Below are 16,798 nucleotides of genomic sequence, written 5' to 3' on the forward strand. Positions count from 1 at the left end.
CCCTCAATCAGTATTTGGGGGAAGCAGGTATATCAAACCCCTCAATCAGTATTTTTTGGAAGCAAGTATATCGGAGCCCTCAATCAGTACTTTGTGGAAGCAGATATATTAAACCCCTTAATCAGTATTTAGTGAAAGCACGTATATCGCAGGCCTCAATCAATATTTGGTGAAAACAGGTGCGTGGCTGGGGGGGATACAGAGGACACAGATGATACACCTCCCACAGGGGACTGCTTTTTGTTGCCTCTGGGCAGCCTGGCACACATGAGCGATTACATGCTGCAGTGTCTCTGCAACGACCGCCGAGTTACCCACATTCTAACTTGTGCTGATTACTGGGTGGCCACGCTGCTGGATCCGTTACAAGGACAACGTACCATCCTTAATTCCCTCACTGGAGCGTGATCGTAATATGCGCAAGTACAAGTGCACACTGGTAGACGCGCTGCTGGTGGCATTCCCACCTGACAGCGGGGGCACAGTTGAAGCACAAGGCGAAGACAGAGGACGAGGAAGAGGTCGCCAACGCAGCTGGGGAACCGCCATCACCTCAGAAGGCAGGGTTAGCATGGCCAAAATGTGGAAAAGCTTTGTCAGCACGACAAAACAACCAGCACCACCAGCTGATATGGAACGTCTTAGCAGGAGTCAGCATTTCACCAACATGGTGGAGTAGTATGTGTACACACGCCTACATGTACTGAATGACGGGTCTGCCCCCTTCAACTTCTGGGTCTCCAAATTGGGCACATGGCCTGAGTTTGCCCTTTACGCCTTGGAGGTGCTGGCCTGCCCTGCAGCCAGTGTATTATCTGAACGTGTGTTTAGCATGGCAGGGGGCGTCAACACAGACAAGCGCAGCTGCCTGTCCACAGTCAATGTGGACAAGCTCACATTCATTAGAATGAACCAGGCATGGATCCCATAGGACTTGTCCGTACCTTGTGCAGAATAGACATGTATACCGGCCTTAACCAGCCATTGTTATACTGCAGTGCAATTGCTCATTCTTGTATTTTGGATATTTCACACTCTTTTGGCGAGTACCCTAATTAAAAAATAAAAATAAAATTTAAACCAAAAACCAGTGTTGGCTACCTTGTCCTCCTCCACCGCCGCTTCCAACTACACCGCTACGTCCACCACCTCCTCAAACTCCTACTCCATATGGAACTCCACCTCATAAATCAATATTTTTTTTATTTGTACTTTGTCATTTCACTACTTCGTCTGTTACATTTTCGGGTGAAATTCACCAATTTTTGGGTGTGATGTACCACTGCTATACCTAGTAGACAGTTAAAAAAAAAAAATTGTCAGTTACATTTTCGGGTGAAATTCACAAATATTTGAGTGTGATGTACCTAGTAGACAGGTAAAAAAATAATAATTGTCAGTTACATTTTCTGGTGAAATTCTCAAATTTTTGGGTGTGATGTACCACTACTATACCTAGTAGACAGTTTAAAAACAATATATTAATTTTTCAGTTACATTTTCGGGTGAAATTCACAAATTTTTGAGAGTGATGAACCACTGCTATACCTATTAGACTAGTAAAAAAAAAATGTCTGTTACATTTTCAGGTGAAATTTAACTATTTTAAGGTTGATGTACCATTACTATACCTAGTAGACCGGTAAAACAAATAAAAATTGTTACATTTTCAGGTGAAATTCACCTATTTTTGAGTGTGATGTACCACTGCTATACCTAGTACACAGGTAAAAAAAAAATATAAATTTTTGTCTGTTACATTTTCTGTTGAAATTCACAATTTTTTGGGTGTAATATGAGTGCCACCTCCTTTCATTCAATGCTGAAACTTTAACAAGTTGTACCACATTGGCGCTTCAATAATTTGTCCCACATTTGCGCTTTACTAATTTGTCCCACATTTGCGCTTCAATAGTTTCTCTCACATTTGCGCTTTAATAATTTTTCCCACATTTGCGCTTCAATAAATTTTCATACATTTGCGCTTTAATAACTTTTCCCACATTTGCGCTCCAGTAATTTGTCCCACATTGGTGCCTCAATAACTTTCCCCATATTTCCGCTTGATCCCAAAAAATATGTAATACATTTATTTCCCTTGGATGTGGTCTTTCTTTCTCACGCTCCCTCTCCGACTTGGAACCCTGATTCGCTGATAACCGTGATCAACATGCTAGGCTCAGAAAAGAACATCGAAAGTTGATAGAGAGGATATCCAAATGGATGGTGGACGTCACAGGGACATGCGATCAGGCAGAAGTTACCTAGAGTCAACAAAGGGGAAGCAGGGCCTCTCCTGGCTAACGTTTACAGATCTAAAATACCACAGTGACATTCCCTATAATTTTTTACTAATCATTCCAATAACAGGGCATCTTAAGAGTGCTATACTGTTATTTATTGTCACTACCTCCCCGAGTCGGGAGAAGGTAATTGCTGCGTGCCCCCTCCTTAACTTGGAAGCTTATGCTTCAATACTTTATCCCACATTTCCGCTCGATTGCATTTTGTTTCATCCATTGACCTCCCTTGCAGGTGGTATCCTTTTCTCAGGCTCCCTCTCTGGCATGGAACCCTGATTCCCAGCCACCCGTGATCACCATGGTAGGCGCATAAAATAACATTGAAAGTTAATAGAGCAGATATCAAATTGGATCGTGAACATCACGGGGACGTGCGACATGGTGGGGCAATAAGTGTGCACATGAACTGACTGACAGGGGTCAGCCCCTGCAACTTCTGGGTCTCCAAATTGGGCACATGGCCTGAGCTTGCCCTTTACCCCTTGGAGGTGCTGGCCAGCCCTGCAGCCAGTGTATTGTCTGAACATGTGTTTAGCACAACTGGAGGGGGTTATCACAGGTTATATTTCCCAATGATTTGGGGTGTACCCTAAGTTAAAAAATAAATATAATTAATTTAAAACCAAAAAGCAGTGTAGGCTACCTCCTCCTCCTCCACCGCCGCTTCCACATACACCGCCACATCCACCGCCTCCTCAACCTCCTACATCATATGGACCTCGTCCTCCTAGATCAAGATTATAATTTTTTATTTTTACGTATTTTATGTTATTTAAAGTCATTTTTCTATCCACCTTTGAAGAGCACTTGCCATGCTCTTAACTACATTTTGATGCCATTTGCAGCCCTCTAGCCCTTTTCATGACATTTTTACAGCTATTTTAGTGCTCAAAAGTTCGGGACCCCATTGACTTCAATGGGGTTCGGGTTTGGGGTCAAGTTCGGGTCCCGAACTAGAATTTTTTTGTGAAGTTCGGCCGAACCCTTCGAACCGGAACATCCAGGTGTCCTCTCAACTCTAGTTACAATCAGTTGGTTTAGTAAAAATGTCAGTGGATAATGTGTTACCCACCACTGAAACCTTTGTGTCCAAAAATTGTATTTGTGTGTCAGAATGTGTCAGGGTAAATGAAATATCAGGATCCATCTGATTCAAAAAAACATGAAATGGTTCCAAAGACAAAGAATCACCTTGCCACATCAGGAAGACATCGTCTATATACCGCCACCACCCCAGTACATGACTGAAGTGGTGGGATACATAGACAAGGGCCTCCTCGAGGGAAGCCTTGAAGACATTTGCGTACATGGGCACCACTTTTGACCCCATGGCTGTCCCCTGTAACTCCAAGAAAAAACAATCCATGAACAAAATTAAATTTTGCCTCAATACCAGATCCAAAAGCTGGATAATAAAATGCTGACATTCCAAAGAGGATTGGCTATCCACCAAACACCTCCGGACAGCTGCCACACCCCTGGAATGATCAATAGAGGTAAAAAGACTTGTGACGTCAAAAGAAGCCACAAGACAACCATCAAGTAATGTGATTCTAGAGATCTTCTCAATAAAATCCCCTGTATGCCTAATATAGGATCTGGCATTGATTGCATATGTCTGAAGTATACGATCCAAAAAGATAGAAATATTGGAAAAAATAGATCCAGTACCAGCAACAATGAGTCGACTTGGGGTGTCAACCATGGATTAATCAATTTTTGGTAAAATGTAAATAACAGGTGTACGTGGATGTTGTATAACCAAAAAGGAATATAGCTCCTCATCAATAATGCCCCGATTTAAAGCAAAATTGAGGACCTTCTTGATAAGTCGAGCAATATCAAATCTAGGCTCACTCATAAGTTCTCTATACACATTCTGATCACTCAATTGTCTCCTAATCTCATGAAAGACTTTGGGAGTGGTTGTTCAAGTTTACTCTTTCATTGGGTTTGGGGGTGACTTTGGGTTGGAGGGCATTCGGCATGGACGTGTCCTACGCCTCTACCCCATTATAGGCTCACGGTGATGATCATGCATAATGATACAACCACAGGGCCCCCTCTGTTTACCCAGAACATGTATGCCATTGCAGCCATGTATTATATTATATATGGATTCTTTCCCCCCTTTATGGTTTTGTATAAACCAGTGAACCATGATCACTCCAATATATATCCTGAGTACAGGGGAGGTATTTATATTTTTATTTACTTGATTTGGATAAGCATTACTATCTATAACTATGGATTGTTTGTCCATTTTCCTTGTGCCTTCTGTCTCCCCATTTTTTCTAGATGTGACTGCGGTGTCTAGTTGCCGAATTGGTTATCGCTTCGCCTGCGTGGGGTAGTCTGTTGTTACTATGGTGACAACGCTAGTTAATTTACTGGTGACTGTAGCCTATGTGCTCTTGCGCCTCACCGTCGGCGTTGCGTGTCCAAGCGCTCTTCTCTGCATGATCTCGCTATGGTTGTTTGAGTCATGAGGTCATTAAGTCATGTGATCGATCATGTGGCTTAGATGACGTCTCCTGATCCTGTTTGTTTGAAGAGTGGTTGCTAGGCTTCTTGAAATGCGCAGTCGTACTTAGAGGACGCGGATCTTAGCGCCGCATATCTGTCCACACTGTGTCAGTTCATTTTTTCTATAACAGCTGTTGCTGATACTTAATAATGCACAAGTGATTTATTGGTTTAATTTACACATTATGTATTGTATGTATGAATCATGTATGTTTATAATTTGTACATTTGCACATAATCATGGATATTATATTTGCGCTTCACAAGTCATTGTAAAATGATTTTTTTAAGGATTTTAAACACTTTTTTACACCATTATATTAAATGATTATTTGATTGTCACTTAATTTGCTGTTATGCATTTTGGGTATATTTACCTCTGTGAGACACCATTTTTTATGCTTGATAAAGACTGCATTGAGCAGTTTAAACGTTGCAGAGGGGTCAATAAAGGGTCCACTGTTTTTCACTTTATCCTTTGGAGTGCTGCCTCATCTTTTGGATATATATCACCTACTTTAGCTGTTGAGCCTGCGGCTTGGAGGACTTTGTACCAGTGGTCTATTGGACTAGTGCTGCTGTTTGAATTTTTGTTTGTGATATATATATATATATATATATACACACTCACATAAAGAATTATTAGGAACACCTGTTCTATTTCTCATTAATGCGATTATCTAGTTAACCAATCACATGGCAGTTGCTTCAATGCATGTAGGGTTGTGCTCCTGGTTAAGACAATCTCCTGAACTCCAAACTGAATTTCAGAATGGGAAAGAAAGGTGATTTAAGATGGGCCGGTCTGAGTATTTCACAATCTGCTCAGTTACTGGGATTTTTACACACAACCATTTCTAGGGTTTACAAAGAATGGTGTGAAAAGGGAAAAACATCCAGTATGCGGCAGTCCTGTGGGCGAAAATGCGTTGTTGATGCTAGAGGTCAGAGGAGAATAAGTCTACTGATTAAAGCTGATAGAAGAGCAACGTTGACTGAAATAACCACTCGTTACAACCGAGGTATGCAGCAAAGCATTTGTGAAGCCACAACACGCACAAACTTGAGGCGGATAAGCTACAACAGGAGAAGACCCCACCGGGTACACTCATCTCCCCTACAAACAGGAAAAAGAGGCTACAATCTGCACGAACTTACAAAATTGAACTGTTGAAGACTGAAAAAATGTTGCCTGGTCTGATGAGTCTCAATTTCTGTTGAGACATTCAAATGGTAGAGTCCGAATTTGGCGTAAACAGAATGAGAACATGTATCCATCATGCCTTGTTACCACTGTGCAGGCTGGTGGTGGTATAAAGGTGTGGGGGATGCTTTCTGGGCACACTTTAGGCCCCTTAGTGACAATTGGCCATCGTTTTAATGCCACGGGCTACCTGAGTATTGTTTCTGACCATGTCCATCCCTTCATGACCACCATGTACCCATCCTCTGATGGCTACTTCCAGCAGGATAATGCACCATGTCACAAAGCTCGAATCATTTCAAATTGGTTTCTTGAACATAACAATGAGTTCACTGTACTAAATAGGCCCCCACAGTCACCAGATCTCAACCCAATAAAGCATCTTTGCGATGTGGTGGAACGGGAGCTTTGTGCCCTGGATGTGCATCCCTCAAATCTCCATCAACTGCAAGATGCTTTCCTATCAATATGGGCCAACATTTCTAAAGAATGCTATCAGCACCTTGTTGAATCAATGCCACGTAGAATTAAGGCAGTTCTGAAGGCAAATGGGGTTCCAACATCGTATTAGTATGGTGTTCCTAATAATTCTTTAGATGAGTGTATATATATATATATATATATATATATATAATTTATTTTTTTGTAATTACACATTTATTTCGTGCCATACATTTTTTACAATTACCAAAAAAAAAAGAATATACACATTTAATTTAGCCTCTATTTTTGAAACATTTCTTCCGGGATTTGAACTCACAACTAGGGATGAGCGAACCCGAACTGTATAGTTCGGGTTCGTATCGAATTTTGGGGTGTCCGTGACACGGACCCGAACACGGACAATTTCGTAAAAGTCCGGGTTCGGGTTCGGTGTTCGTCGAATTCTTGGCGCTTTTTGAAAGGATGCAAAGCAGCCAATCAACAAGCATCATACTACTTGCCCCAAGAGGCCGTCACAGCCATGCCTACTATTGGCATGGCTGTGATTGGCCAGTGCAGCATGTGACCCAGCCTCTATTTAAGCTGGAGTAACATACCGCCGCCCGTCACTCTGCTCTGATCAGTATAGGGAGAAGTTGCAGCTGCTACGTTAGGGCGATATTAGGCAGTGATTAACTCCTCCAAAAGACTTCATTCAGAGATCGATCTGCAGCTGTGGATGATTGAACTGCTGCTATTGAATTGCATCAGGGTCAAGCTGTCACACCAAGTGCATTTAACCATCAATAGTCTGGTTATTTTTTGGCCATATACTACATCAGGGGCAAGCTGTCACCAAGTGCATTTAACCCTCAATGGTGTGTTTTTTTTTTTGGCTAAATCCTACATCAGGGTCAAGCTGTCACACCAAGTGCATTTAACCAGCAATAGTGTGGTTATATTTTGGCCATATACTACATCAGGGGCAAGCTGTCACCAAGTGCATTTAACCCTCAATGGTGTGGTTGTTTTTTGTCTAAATCCTACATCATCAGGGTCAAGCTGTCACACCAAGTGCATTTAACCATCAATAGTCTGGTTATTTTTTGGCCATATACTACATCAGGGGCAAGCTGTCACCAAGTGCATTTAACCCTCAATGGTGTGGTTGTTTTTTGGCTAAATCCTACATCAGGATCAAGCTGTCACACCAAGTGCATTTAACCAGCAATAGTGTGGTTATTTTTTGGCCATATACTACATCAGGGGCAAGCTGTCAGCAAGTGCATTTAACCCTCAATGGTGTGGATGTTTTTTGGCTAAATCCTACATCATCAGGGTCAAGCTGTCACACCAAGTGCATTTAACCATCAATAGTCTGGTTATTTTTTGGCCATATACTACATCAGGGGCAAGCTGTCACCAAGTGCATTTAACCCTCAATGGTGTGGTTGTTTTTTGGCTAAATCCTACATCAGGGTCAAGCTGTCACACGAAGTGCATTTAACCAGCAATAGTCTGGTTATTTTTTGGCCATATACTACATCAGGGGCAAGCTGTCACCAAGTGCATTTAACCCTCAATGGTGTGGTTGTTTTTTGGCTAAATCCTACATCAGGGTCAAGCTGTCACACCAAGTGCATTTAACCAGCAATAGGCTGTTCATTTTTTGGCCATATACTACATCAGGGGCAAGCTGAGCCTGTCACCAAGTGCATTTAACCCTCAATAGTGTGGTTGGTCAAGCTGTCACACTAAGTGCATTTAACCATCAATAGTGTGGTTATTTTTTGGCCATATCCCAGTCTAATTCTGTCAGTAAACGTATACCTGTCACTCAGCGCCTAAATAATAGGCCTCAAATTTATAGTCAGCTAAATCTGTGGTTATTGCTGTGGCAGGGCAAGTTATTTAGTGTCCGTCAAAGCACAGTTTTTGTTCTGGGTTGAAATTACAATTCCCAATTTAGCAATTTCCTAATTTAGTGGTTTCTGCTGTATCAGAGCTACTTTAAATCTATCCCTAAAAGGGTATATAAGATTCAAGGTGCACATAGGGTCATTCTGAATAACTTCACACACACGCTACTGTGCATTTCCAAGTCTAATTCTGTCAGTAAACCTATACCTGTCACCCAGCGCCTAAATACTAGGCCTCAAATTTATATTCAGCTAAATCTGTCGTTACTGCTGTGGGTGGTCAAGTTATTTAGTGCAAGTCAAAGCACAGTTTTTGTTCTGGGTTGAAATACAATTCCCAATTTAGCAATTTCCTAATTTAGTGGTTTCTGCTGTATCAGAGCTACTTTAAATCTATCCCTAAAAGGGTATATAAGATTGAAGGTGCACATAGGGTCATTCTGAATAACTTCACACACACGCTACTGTGCATTTCCAAGTCTAATTCTGTCAGTAAACCTATACCTGTCACCCAGCGCCTAAATAATAGGCCTCAAATTTATATCCAGCTAAATCTGTCGTTACTGCTGTGCCTGTATTAGTGTAATACGGTACCTAAATAGATAGCCAGATAGTGTTAGGTGTCTGTAAAAAATGGCCTGAATTTGAATTCAATACATTGGGCCAAATAATATTTTTCTTATTGTGGTGAACGGTAACAATGAGGAAAACATCTAGTAAGGGACGCGAACGCGGACATGGTCGTGGTGGTGTTAGTGGACCCTCTGGTGCTGGGAGAGGACGTGGCCGTTCTGCCACAGCCACACGTCCTAGTGTACCAACTACCTCAGGTCCCAGTAGCCGCCATAATTTACAGCGATATTTGGTGGGGCCCAATGCCGTTCTAAGGATGGTAAGGCCTGTGCAGGTACAGGCATTAGTCAATTGGGTGGCCGACAGTGGATCCAGCACGTTCACATTATCTCCCACCCAGTCTTCTGCAGAAAGCGCACAGATGGCGCCTGAAAACCAAGCCCATCAGTCTGTCACATCACCCCCATGCATACCAGGGAAACTATCTGAGCCTCAAGTTATGCAGCAGTCTCTTATGCTGTTTGAAGACTCCGCTGGCAGGGTTTCCCAAGGGCATCCACCCAGCCCTTCCCCAGCGGTGGAAGATATAGAATGCACTGACGCACAACCACTTATGTTTCCTGATGATGATGACATGGGAATACCACCTCAGCAAGTCTCTGATGATGACGAAACACAGGTGCCAACTGCTGCGTCTTTCTGCAGTGTGCAGACTGAACAGGAGGTCAGGGATCAAGACTGGGTGGAAGACGATGCAGGGAACGATGAGGTCCTAGACCCCACATGGAATGAAGGTCGTGCCACTGACTTTCACAGTTCGGAGGAAGAGGCAGTGGTGAGACCGAGCCAACAACGTAGCAAAAGAGGGAGCAGTAGGCAAAAGCAGAACACCCGCCGCCAAGAGACTCCGCCTGCTACTGACCGCCGCCATCTGGGACCAAACAATGTGCTGATGACAAGACCCGAGTGGTTTGCACGCTGTGCCATCAGAGCCTGAAGCGAGGCATTAACGTTATGAACCTTAGCACAACCTGCATGACCAGGCACCTGCATGCAAAGCATAAACTGCAGTGGAGTAAACACCTGAAAAACAAGGAAGTCACTCAGGCTCCCCCTGCTACCTCTTCTGCTGTTGCCGCCTAGGCCTCTTCTGCTGCTGCCGCCTCGGCCTCTTCTGCTGCTGCCGCCTCGGCCTCTTCCTCTGCCTCTGGAGGAACGTTGGCACCTGCCACCCAGCAAACAGGGGATGTACCACCAACACCACCACCTCCATCACCAAGGATCTCAACCATGTCACACGGCAGCGTTCAGCTCTCCATCTCACAAACATTTGAGAGAAAGCGTAAATTCCCACCTAGCCACCCTCGATCCTTGGCCCTGAATGCCAGCATTTCTAAACTACTGGCCTATGAAATTCTGTCATTTAGGCTGGTGGACACAGACAGCTTCAAACAGCTCATGTCGCTTGCTGTCCCACAGTATGTTGTTCCTAGCCGGCACTACTTCTCCAAGAGAGCCGTGCCTTCCCTGCACAACCAAGTATCCGATAAAATCAAGTGTGCACTGCCCAACGCCATCTGTGGCAAGGTCCACCTAACCACAGATACGTGGACCAGTAAGCACGGCCAGGGACGCTATATCTCCCTAACTGCACACTGGGTAAATGTAGTGGCAGCTGGGCCCCAGGCGGAGAGCTGTTTGGCGCACGTCCTTCCGCCGCCAAGGATCGCAGGGCAACATTCTTTGCCTCCTGTTGCCACCTACTCCTACTCAACTTCCTCCTCCTCTTCTTCCACCTGCTCATCCAGTCAGCCACACACCTTCACCACCAACTTCAGCACAGCCCCGGGTAAACGTCAGCAGGCCATTCTGAAACTCATATGTTTGGGGGACAGGCCCCACACCGCACAGGAGTTGTGGCGGGGTATAGAACAACAGACCGACGAGTGGTTGCTGCCGGTGAGCCTCAAGCCCGGCCTGGTGGTGTGCGATAATGGGGCGAAATCTCGTTACAGCTCTGGGACTAGCCGGTTTGACGCACATCCCTTGCCTGGCGCATGTGCTGAATTTGGTGGTGCAGAAGTTCATTCACAACTACCCCGACATGTCAGAGCTGCTGCATAAAGTGTGCGCCGTCTGTTCGCGCTTCCGGCGTTCACATCCTGCCGCTGCTCGCCTGTCTGCGCTACAGCGTAACTTCGGCCTTCCCGCTCACCGCCTCATATGCGACGTGCCCACCAGGTGGAACTCCACCTTGCACATGCTGGACAGACTGTGCGAGCAGCAGCAGGCCATAGTGGAGTTTCAGCTGCAGCACGCACGGGTCAGTCGCACTGCGGAACAGCACCACTTCACCACCAATGACTGGGCCTCCATGCGAGACCTGTGTGCCCTGTTGCGCTGTTTCGAGTACTCCACCAACATGACCAGTGGCGATGACGCCGTTATCAGCATTACAATACCACTTCTATGTCTTCTTGAGAAAACACTTAGGGCGATGATGGAAGAGGAGGTGGCCCAGGATGAGGAGGAGGAGGAAGAGGGGTCATTTTTAGCACTTTCAGGCCAGTCTCTTCGAAGTGACTCAGAGGGAGGTTTTTTGCAACAGCAGAGGCCAGGTACAAATGTGGCCAGCCAGGGCCCACTACTGGAGGACGAGGAGGACGAGGATGGAGGAGGATGAGGATGAAGCATGGTCACAGCGGGGTGGCACCCAACGCAGCTCGGGCCCATCACTGGTGCGTGGCTGGGGGGAAACGCAGGACGATGATGATACACCTCCCACAGAGGACAGCTTGTCCTTACCCCTGGACAGCCTGGCACACATGAGCGACTACATGCTGCAGTGCCTGCGCAACGACAGCAGAGTTGCCCACATTTTAACGTGTGCGGACTACTGGGTTGCCACCCTGCTGGATCCACGGTACAAAGACAATGTGCCCACCTTACTTCCTGCACTGGAGCGTGATAGGAAGATGCGCGAGTAGAAGCGCACATTGGTAGACGCGCTACTGAGAGCATTCCCAAATGTCACAGGGGAACAAGTGGAAGCCCAAGGCCAAGGCAGAGGAGGAGCAAGAGGTCGCCAAGGCAGCTGTGTCACGGCCATGGCAGAAATGTGGAAAAGTTTTGTCAACACGCCACAGCTAACTGCACCACCACCTGATACGCAACGTGTTAGCAGGAGGCAACATTTAACTAACATGGTGGAACAGTACATGTGCACACCCCTCCATGTACTGACTGATGGTTTGGCCCCATTCAACTTCTGGGTCTCTAAATTGTCCACGTGGCCAGAGCTAGCCTTTTTTGCCTTGGAGGTGCTGGCCTGCCCGGCGGACAGCGTTTTGTCTGAACGTGTATTCAGCACGGCAGGGGGTGTCATTACAGACAAACGCAGCCGCCTGTCTACAGCCAATGTGGACAAGCTGACGTTCATAAAAATGAACCAGGCATGGATCCCACAGGACCTGTCCATCCCTTGTGCAGATTAGACATTACCTACCTCCCCTTAACCATATATTATTGTACTCCAGGTCACTTCCTCATTCAATCCTATTTTTATTTTCATTTTACCATTATATTGCTAGGCAACCCAAAGTTGAATGAACCTCTCCTCTGTCTGGGTCCCGGGGCCTAAATATATGCCAATGGACTGTTCCAATGTTGGGTGACGTGAAGCCTGATTCTCTGCTATGACATGCAGACTGATTCTCTGCTGACATGAAGCCAGATTCTCTGTTACGGGACCTCTCTCCTCTGCCTGGGTGCCTGGGCCTAAATATATGACAATGGACTGTTACAGTGGTGGCTGACGTGAAGCCTGATTCTCTGCTATGACATGCAGACTGATTCTCTGCTGACATGAAGCCAGATTGTCTGTTACGGGACCTCTCTCCTCTGCCTGGGTGCCTGGGCCTAAATATATGACAATGGACTGTTACAGTGGTGACTGACGTGAAGCCTGATTCTCTGCTATGACATGAAGACTGATTCTCTGCTTACTTGAAGCCAGATTCTCTGTTACGGGACCTCTCTCCTCTGCCTGGATGCCAGGGCCTAAATATCTGACCATGGACTGTTACATTGGTGGGTGACGTGAAGCATGATTCTCTGCTATGACATGAAGACTGATTCTCTGCTGACATGAAGCCTGAATCTTTGTTATGGGACCTCTCTCCTCTGCCTGGGTGCCAGAGCCTAAATATCTGACAATAGACTGTTCTAGTGTTGGGTGACATGAAGCCTGATTCTCTGCTATGACATGAAGACTTATTCTCTGCTTACATGAAGCCAGATTCTCTGTTACGGGACCTCTCTCCTCTGCCTGGATGCCAGGGCCTAAATATCTGACCATGGACTGTTACATTGGTGGGTGACGTGAAGCATGATTCTCTGCTATGACATGAAGACTGATTCTCTGCTGACATGAAGCCTGAATCTTTGTTATGGGACCTCTCTCCTCTGCCTGGGTGCCAGGGCCTAAATATCTGACAATGGACTGTTCCAGTGTTGGGTGACGTGAATCATGATTCTCTGCTATGACATGAAGACTGATTCTCTGCTGACATGAAGCCATATTCTCTGTTACGGGACCGCTCTCCTCTGCCTGGATGCCAAGGCCTAAATATCTGACAATGGATGTTACAGTGGTGGGTGACGTGAAGCATGATTCTCTGCTGTGACATGAAGACTGATTCTCTGCTGACATGAAGCCAGATTCTCTGTTATGGGACCTCTCTCCTCTGCCCGGGTGCCGGGGCCTAAATATATGACAATGGACTGTTCCAGTGGTGGGTGACGTGAAGCCTGATTCTCTGCTATGACATGAAGACTGATTCTCTGCTGACATGAAGCCAGATTCTCTGTTATGGGACCTCTCTCCTCTGCCTGGGTGTCGGGGCCTAAATATATGACAATGGACTGTTACAGTGGTAGGTGACGTGAAGCTAGATTATCTGCTATGGGACCTCTCTCCAATTGATATTGGTTAATTTTTATTTATTTTATTTTTATTTTTATTCATTTCCCTATCCACATTTGTTTGCAGGGGATTTACCTACATGTTGCTGCCTTTTGCAGCCTTCTAGCCCTTTCCTGGGCTGTTTTACAGCCTTTTTAGTGCCGAAAAGTTTGGGTCCCCATTGACTTCAATGGGGTTCGGGACAAAGTTCGGATCCCGAACCCGAACATTTCCGGGAAGTTCGGCCGAACTTCTCGAACCCGAACATCCAGGTGTTCGCTCAACTCTACTCACAACCTTCTACGTTAGAACCAAGAAATGTAACCACTCCACTATACAGCTACATGTTAACCTGCACTGAAATATGAAATGATACTTCTGCTGTATAGAAATACTGACAAACTACTATGAGGTTTTTCTGACATAGCATATTATTCAGCTTTATAGCTGAGTGGCTAAAGTCCTTGCCTCTAATTTAGACTGATGTGAGTTCAAATCCCAACAGAAACTTTTCAGAAATAGAAGCTACATTAGATTTAAATACACTGGGTGTCCCCATGCACTGCCTCCATATATGGACATAGCTATATATGGAGTCAGAGCAGGGACTCCTAAGCCGTGGACTGACACTGGGTGATTCCCTCACTGTACAGTCGTGGCCAAAACTTTTGAGAATGACACAAATATTAGTTTTCACAAAGTTTGCTGCTAAACTGCTTTTAGATCTTTGTTTCAGTTGTTTCTGTGATGTAGTGAAATATAATTACATGCACTTCATACGTTTCAAAGGCTTTTATCGACAATTACATGACATTTATGCAAAGAGTCAGTATTTGCATTGTTGGCCCTTCTTTTTCAGGACCTCTGCAATTCGACTGGGCATGCTCTCAATCAACTTCTGGGCCAATTCCTGACTGATAGCAACCCATTCTTTCATGATCATTTCTTGGAGTTTGTCAGAATTAGTGGGTTTTTGTTTGTCCACCCGCCTCTTGAGGATTGACCACAAGTTCTCAATGGGATTAAGATCTGGGGAGTTTCCAGGCCATGGACCCAAAATGTCAACGTTTTTCTCCCCGAGCCACTTAGTTATCACTTTTGCCTTATGGCACGGTGCTCCATCGTGCTGGAAAATGCATTGTTCTTCACCAAACTGTTGTTGGATTGTTGGAAGAAGTTGCTGTTGGAGGGTGTTTTGGTACCATTCTTTATTCATGGCTGTGTTTTTGGGCAAAATTGTGAGTGAGCCCACTCCCTTGGAAGAGAAGCAACCCCACACATGAATGGTCTCAGGATGCTTTACTGTTGGCATGACACAGGACTGATGGTAGCGCTCACCTTTTCTTTTCCGGACAAGCCTTTTTCCTGATGCCCCAAACAATCGGAAAGAGGATTCATCAGAGAATATGACTTTGCCCCAGCCCTCAGCAGTCCATTCACCATATTTTCAGGAGAAGATCAATCTGTCCCTGATGTTTTTTTGGGAGAAAAGTGGCTTATTTGCTGCCCTTCTTGACACCAGGCCATCTTCCAAAAGTCTTCGCCTCACTGTGCGTACAGATGCACTCACACCTGCCTGCTGCTATTCCTGAGCAAGCTCTGCACTGGTGGCACTCTGATCCCGCAGCTGAATCCTCTTTAGGAGACGATCCTGGCGCTTGCTGGACTTTCTTGGAAGCTTTCTTAACAAGAATTGAACCTCTTTTCTTGAAGTTCTTGATGATCCTATAAATTGTTGATTGAGGTGCAATCTTAGTAGCCACAATATCCTTGCCTGTGAAGCCATTTTTATGCAACGCAATGATGGCTGCACGCGTTTCTTTGCAGGTCACCATGGTTAACAATGGAAGAACAATGATTTCAAGCATCACCCTCCTTTTAACAGGTCAAGTCTGCCATTTTAACCCAATCAGCCTGACATAATGATCTCCAGCCTTGTGCTCGTCAACATTCTCACTTGAGTTAACAAGACGATTACTGAAATTATCTCAGCAGGTCCTTCAATGACAGCAATGAAATGCAGTGGAAAGTTTTTTGGGGGATTAAGTTCATTTTCATGGCAAAGAAGGACTATGCAACTCATCTGATCACTCTTCATAACATTCTGGAGTATATGCAAATTGCTTTTATAAAAACTTAAGCAACAACTTTTCCAATTTCCAATATTTATGTAATTCTCAAAACTTTTGGCCACGACTGCACAGCGATATTCTGCATAGACCTCAATGGGACCCGCCACCTTCCCCTCTTCAGAGCAGGGGGTGCCTAGTTTAATGCTCAGTTTATCCTATTGACTTCCATTGTGCTCTTGTGCTCTATAGAGCACCCGAGCATTTTGGTGCTTGATCAACACTATTAACTTCCCCCATAGAAAAAATAAAAAACAGATAATACTGATCTGATTTAAAAAAACAGAACAGTATCTCTGGGAACACAGGCTTCAGAAGAAATTGTAGAATACTTATGCAGGTCCATTATAGTTTAGCACAGGCATGCTCAACCTGCGGACCTCCAGCTGTTGCAAAACTACAACTCCCAGCATGTTCTAATAGCTGTAGGCTGTCCAGGCATGCTGGGAGTTGTAGTTTTGCAACAGCTGGAGAGCCGCAGTTTGGGCATTCCTGGTTTAGCATGTTCCAATTCATCCCAAAAGTATTTGATAGGGTTGTGGTCAGTGTTCTGAGCTGGTCGCTCAATTTCGTGCACATCAAACTCATTTATCCATTTTTTTATGTATCTGACTCTGTGTACAAAGGCACATGCTGGACCAGGTTTCCTCCAAACTGTTGCCACAAAGTGGAAGCATACTGTACAATTGCTGTAGCATTAATATTATCTTTCGCTGGAACAATAACAATATTACTTAAGAACACTGAGGTAAAGAGCT

At 44.9% G+C, this 16,798-nt stretch overlaps 1 protein-coding gene across 1 annotated transcript in view; it reads left to right on the plus strand.

The window, feature by feature from the left end:
• The window catches only part of LOC122933396 (polymeric immunoglobulin receptor-like), a 276,468-nt gene that overhangs the window by 197,177 nt on the left and 62,493 nt on the right, over window positions 1–16,798 (plus strand). The gene's annotated exons all lie outside the window — the stretch shown is intronic.

The sequence above is a fragment of the Bufo gargarizans genome, chromosome 3, assembly GCF_014858855.1.
Source record: "Bufo gargarizans isolate SCDJY-AF-19 chromosome 3, ASM1485885v1, whole genome shotgun sequence".
Classification (NCBI taxonomy): Eukaryota; Metazoa; Chordata; class Amphibia; order Anura; family Bufonidae; genus Bufo; species Bufo gargarizans.